Here is a 6,785-nt window from a genome sequence, read left to right as displayed (position 1 = left end):
ACAGAAGACCACTCATGTTGGTGATGCTAATGGAATACCACCAAATGAAACTGAAGAATGTCAAGTTCAAGTCATAGAGAATAACCAATTGACAAGGCCAAATGGGAAGAAAAAAGCTAAAGCAGCACTGCTACAAGAGAAGAAGAAAAGTGTGACTGCTGCAATAGAACATTTGTGGGTTGGAAAGAAAGAAAGTGATGCTGAGAAAGAGCTGAAAAAAGAGGAGAGGTTCAATAAAGCGTTTGCACTTGAAGTCGATCGAGTTAACACGGAAAAAGCACTTGTCGAGGTGAGGAAAGAGGAGATTCAATTACAGAAACAAAGAGACGAAGAGAGGATAATGACTATGGATCTTAGTGCAGTGACAGAAGAACAAAAGACCTACTACATGAGGTTGCGAGCTAAGATTATGGTCCAACTTTCTGATGCTTAGGTACAAATGATTTGATTTCCAATTACTTATTACTAGTGACTGCAATTTACGTACACAAATACATGTCTACTTGCAGGTTCCAGGTGGTACAGTGTCACTGCTAGCAGTCCAATTGTCTGATATAGTTGTGTCAGTGTCAATGTTTTCTTTCGAGTTGTGTTCGAACAGACTTAAGTTTATGTTTTAATCCAAAATTTGTGTCACTGCTACCAGGTTCTGTATTGTTTTTTCTCCAAAATTTGTGTTCGAACAGACTTATGAAATCACATATATTGATCTGATATTTGTGTTCGTCCTTATGAAATCAGTCTTCCTTATGCTTTAATAGCAGTCCGACTTCAATAGCAGTATTGATCTGATATCGCAAATATGGCTTCATTAGCATTTTTTATCTGATAGCACACATGTTTGTCCTCAATTTACATCATAAAAACATGTAGTGATTGAATAAGTAATAGTACTTCAATGCAAATTATTGCAAGTAAAAAATAGAGGGTACACATAATCAGTTGTAGAGATCTGGATGATGTTTCCATAGGTGTTCAATGAGGTCATCTTGAAGCTGAGTGTGAATTCCTTTATCTTTTATTTTCTTGTAGTTGTGTATGAACTCCTCGAGTTCTGGTGTTTCTTCATGAGAAGTACTAACCTTTTCTCCCACCCCTTCGTAATTTATATCATGTTCATCATCTCGCTCATCCTCCACGATCATATTGTGCATAATGACACATGCTCTCATGATTTGTCCGAGGGTGTCCTCATCCCAAAATCGAGCTGGACCCCAACGATTGCGAATCGAGATTGTAAAACTCCAAATGCTCGTTCAACGTCCTTTCTACAGGCTTCTTGAGCAGTAGCAAACTATTTCTTCTTGTTACCGCGTGGTTCTGGAATGGTCTTCACAAAAGTAGCCCATGAGGGATATATGCCATCAGCAAGATAGTAACCCATTGTGTATTCGTTGTTATTAATTGTATAATTCACCTTTGGAGCTTGACCATCTGCTAGGCGTGCAAATAATGAGGTTCGATGCAAAACGTTGATATCATTGTGCGAACCAGGCATCCCAAAGAAAGCGTGCCAAATCCAAAGATCTTTATCAGCAACAGCTTCAAGTATAATTGTAGGCTCATGCACATGCCCGGTATACATACCTTGCCAAGCAGAAGGACAATTTTTCCATCTCCAATGCATACAATCTATCGAACCAAGCATACCAGGAAAACCTCTACTTTCTCCAGTGGCCAGTAATCTTGCAGTGTCATCTTCATTAGGCGATCTCAAATATTCATGTCCAAAAACCTCGACAACTGCATGAACAAACTTGCGCAGACTCTCAATTGTAGTACTCTCACCTATACGAACATAATCATCATTAGCATCAGCAGCTACTCCATAAGATAACATCCGAAATGCTGCCGTTATTTTTTGCAGACTAGAAAGGCCAAGAGTACCGGCTGCGTTCCTTTTCTGAACAAAGTAATAATCATGCTGTTCTACGGCTTTCCAAATACGTTCAAATAATGAACGACGCATTCGAAACCTGCATGTCAACATTAATGGGACTCATATGTACTATTAATATTTGTAAAATACGGGTACAAATAAAATCAATAGCGGGACATACCGTCGTCGAAAATAATTATGCCCATACGTAGGATCGTCTGAAAAATAATCTTGATACAACCTCTGATGTCCTGCTTGTCTATCTCGCTGAAGTACTCGGTGCCCATTTGTAGAACCACGATGTTTTGTTTCGTTATCTGACTCATCCGCATTCATGGCCATATGAGTAACAGAGACAAAGAATTCATCGTCGTCATCATCTGATGACGAATCCAACACCAATTCATGGCCATATGAGTAACAGAGACAAAGGCTTCGTCGACTCATTGCGTACTTCGTCAAACAGTGCGTTAAAAGAATCGGTAAAGTTAAAAAAAACTCTACGAACAGAGGAGCAATATATGTCAGCACTGGTTGAATCTCCAAAAGAAGGAAGTGCAATCCAATGCATGCCTGGTGGAGCACAAACAATGAGCAATTCTTCGTGTCCAAGGATCGTATGCCTGTGTTGGACGATGTACGCCTGTGCTAGACGCCTGGCTTGTCTCCGACGGCGCATGCAGGGACAAAATAATTGGAAATCGAATGGAACATACCTGAGCGCAGGATTATGAAGTTGAAGATTTAGCAGCCACTAGGCCCATTTACAACGAGCTGGCCCACTTTAGTACGTTTCAAATTTTTAAGGGTCCACGTTTTAGCGTACTGCTGTGGCGTCAACAGTTTTTTACGCATGTTTTTTTACCCGCCCCCAAAATAAGGTTTTTGGAATCAATGTTTTAGCAATCTCTTGGAGTTGCTCTTAGGGATCAAAACGGTCGGAAATGGTCGGTAAACACTAAAACCATTACCGTTTTCATATTTTTTATAGGAAACAAAATCGAAAACGGTAACTCCGAAAACGGAAACGATATCGGTATTTCAGAAACATCGGAAACAAAAGTTCGGTGCGGAAAATACACCGGTAACGATCAAAATCTAAAATACGATCGGTAAACATATCAAACTTCACAATACAACAAAGTTGACAAAAGATCACAAAGACCACAAGTTCACAATTCATGATATAACAAGTTCACAAAAAAAAGTTCACAAGGATCACAAATTTATAATATAAAAAGTTTACAAAGATCATGAGTTCACAATATAACAAGTTTACAGTATAACAAGTTCATAAAGATCACAAGTTCACAGACTCAGAGTTCACAATTCATAATATCCACTTGATTTAGCTGACATGGCATGCTTACTCATGAAATATTTTTTCCTCACATAAAGAGTTTTTTCACAGCCTCACAGGAAACCCCTAAAATCTAGTGTGTGGAAAAGACAGACTGTCGGCTCCCTATCATTATATATTACTAATACATAACATGTGCATAGAAAATGGTGGATTCGTTCGAGAGACCAAATCGTTAATCTCAACTGCCTTCCAACACCATCTATCCCAAAAAATCTTAAGGCATCCAAAAAATACAAAAATAAGTAATCCTTATCCAGAGACGTACAGGCGATGCGAAAAAATCAAATGTTGGAAAATTCCGAAAAAAATTCTGAGACACAACTCCGGAAAATTCCGAGACACAAATCCGGTAATTTCCGACAAAAACCGGTAACCCAAAGAAACAGTCGACAAAACACCACGCCGATTCTGATACCGATTCCGATAGAAAATTTCGAAAACCGATTCCATTTTTGAAAAATACCATTACCGATGAATCTGATCGAAAATTTTCGAAATCGGTTTCCGGAATACCGAAAAATTCCGAAACCGTTTTCATCCCTAGCAGTCGTTGCTTCCAGGGAACACGCTGACAGCTGACCGTGAGAACGTGTTGACGAGATGCTCGTGAAGACCAGCGCGGACCGGCTGGAGACGATTCGCCCGCAACACGAGACAGATCCGTAGAATGGGTGCGACGAAGAATCAATGACTCACAGCATGAACCAAACGAATGAAGCGAGGGAAGTGGAACTTGCGGCGGAGGCTTCTACAGGGCTGAAGATATGTTGAGAAAGCAACAGGCGGTGGCGGCTGGTGGCTTAGAAACGTGTCTAACCCTAGCTCTAGATACCAATTGTTAGGATCGTAGGTGAAAAAGTAGACATATAGTTTAACGTGGAAAAAACTCCCCCAATGTGGAGGAGAAAAAAACCACGGAAAAACACATCTATTATATGGTATATCGAACAGGGTTAAGGGGGCCTTTTATATAGGCAAAGTAGATAGAGATATAGTCATATCTTCTTATCTAACAAATCTCCCCTTAACACTAAATTTATAAAAATGTTTCCCCAAACAGTAAGTTCATAATACATGGTTCCACCATAAGACATGTTGGTGAATGAGAGAATTGGCTATGTTGACGCTAATTATTCAGTCAATTACTGTCAATTTTCATATGGTGCAAAATATGATAGTAGAGTAGAGATTCTACCTATAAATTAAACACTGTCGGAGACCATAATTAGGGGTACCCCCAAGACTCCTAATCTCAGCTGGTAACCCCCATCAGCACAAAGCTGCAAAGGCCTGATGGGTGCGATTAAGGTCAGGGCTCAGTCCACCCAAGGGACACGATCTCGCCTCGCCCGAGCCCAGCCTCGGGCAAGGGCAGCCGACCCCGGAGGATTCACGTCTCGCCCGAGGGCCCCCTCAAGCAACGGACACACCTTCGGCTCGCCCGAGGCCCAGTCTTCGCCAAGAAGCAACCTTGGCCAGATTGCCACACCGACCGACCGTATCGCAGAAGCATTTAATGCAAGGATGGCCTGACACCTTATCTTGACGCGCGCCCTTCAGTCGACAGAGCCGAAGTGACCGCAGTCACTTCGCCGCTCCACTGACCGGCCTGACAAGAGGACACAGCCGCCTGCGTCGCTCCGACTGCTGTGCCACTCGATAGAGTGAGGCTGACAGCAGCCAAGTCCGGCTTCGGGCGCCATAGGAAACTCCGCCTCGCCCGACCCCAGGGCTCGGCCCCCGTCTCGGCCTCGGACGACGAACTCCGCCTCGCCCGACCCCAGGGCTCGGACTCGGCCTCGGCTCCGGAAGACGACAAACTCTGCCTCGCCCGACCCAGGGCCCGGACTCGGCCTCGGCTCCGGAAGACGACGAACTCCGCCTCGCCCGACCCCAGGGTTCGGACCCAGCCTCGGCTCCGGAAGACGACGAACTCCGCCTCGCCCGACCCAGGGCCCGGACTCGGCCTCGGCTCCGGAAGACGACGAACTCCGCCTCGCCCGACCCCAGGTCTCGGACTCAGCCTCGGCTCCGGAAGACGACGAACTCCGCCTCGCCCGACCCCCGGGGCTCGGACCCAGCCTTGTCCTCAGACGATGGTCTCCGCCTCGCCCGACCGGGGGCTCGGACTCGACCTCGACCTCGGAAGACAGACTCGACCTCGACCTCGGAGGAGCCACCGCCTCGCCCGACCCAGGGCTCGAACCGACCACGTCATAGGGGGGCCATCATTACCCTACCCCTAGCTAGCTCAGGCTACAGGGAACAAGACCGGCGTCCCATCTGGCTCGCCCCGGTAAACAAATAATGATGGCGCCCCGCGTGCTCCATGACGACGGCGGCTCTCAGCCCCTTACGGAAGCAAGGAGACGTCAGCAAGGACTCGACAGCCCCGACAGCTGTCCTTCCGCAAGGCTCCAGCGCTCCTCCGACGGCCACGACATCACATGGACAGGGTGCCAAAACCTCTCCGGCTGCCACGACGGCATGTACTTAGGGCACTAGCTCCTCTCTGCTAGACACGTTAGCACACTGCTACATCTCCCATTGTACACCTGGGCCCTCTCCTTACACCTATAAAAGGAAGGCCCAGGGCTCTCGTACGAGGAGGTTGACCGCGCGGGGGAACAGGACGACACGTAAAGTCTCTCGCTCTCTCCCACGCGGACGCTTGTAACCCCCTACTGCAAGCGCACCCGACCTGGGCGCAGGACAACACGAAGGCCGCGGGTTTCCCCTTTACGTCTGTCTCCCTCTCTTTTACCCCCCTTCGTGCTTCGTCTCGCGTCGACCCATCTGGGCTGGAACACGCGGTGACAGTTTACTCGTCGGTCCAGGGACCCCCCGGGGTCGAAACGCCGACAGTTGGCGCGCCAGGTAGGGGCCTGTTGCGTGTTGACGAATAGCTTCCCGTCAAGCTCCAGATGGGTAGTCTTCAGCAACCTTTTCAGCCCGGGACGGTGCTCCGTTTCGGGAGTCTTGAGTTCATGTCCCTCGACGGCAGCTACGACATGATACTCCTTCCTCCACCGCGCGACAGCGACAATGACGGCCGACAACCCGCCCGCCGGCGGCGGAATCAACGACGTCTTCCCCACATGGCGGAAGAACAACATCCGGGTTTGTCCCGTCGCCTCCCCCACCGACGGAGGAGAAGGCGGGGCAACTAAGGCCAAGCAGGAGGCGGCACCTCGTCGGTTGTCGAGCGAGTCGACGGCGCCGGCGCCCCAACGGGGGACACGTCGGGCGTCGACCTCGCGTCTGAGACGAAGACGAGCGCCGTTTCCCCGCAACATGCCAACTCCAAGCGGACGGACGACGCCAGCACGCTCGCAAGGGACTTGCTGGGCGTCACCCTCGTACCTAAGACGACGGTGCAGTCTGCCCCTGACGCGACTTCGTCACCGCCCGTCGACCAAAAGGTACCGACCGATTCCCATCTCGTTCCTTTTGGATTCAGCCTCGACCCACCAAGCGACTTCGCTTTGGTGGAAACCTTCATAGAGGCATGTCCAAACCCTCCGGGGTACGATATGCGGTCAC

Source organism: Zea mays, chromosome 5 (assembly GCF_902167145.1).
Source record: "Zea mays cultivar B73 chromosome 5, Zm-B73-REFERENCE-NAM-5.0, whole genome shotgun sequence".
Taxonomy (NCBI): Eukaryota; Viridiplantae; Streptophyta; class Magnoliopsida; order Poales; family Poaceae; genus Zea; species Zea mays.
This window is presented reverse-complemented; position numbering follows the sequence as displayed.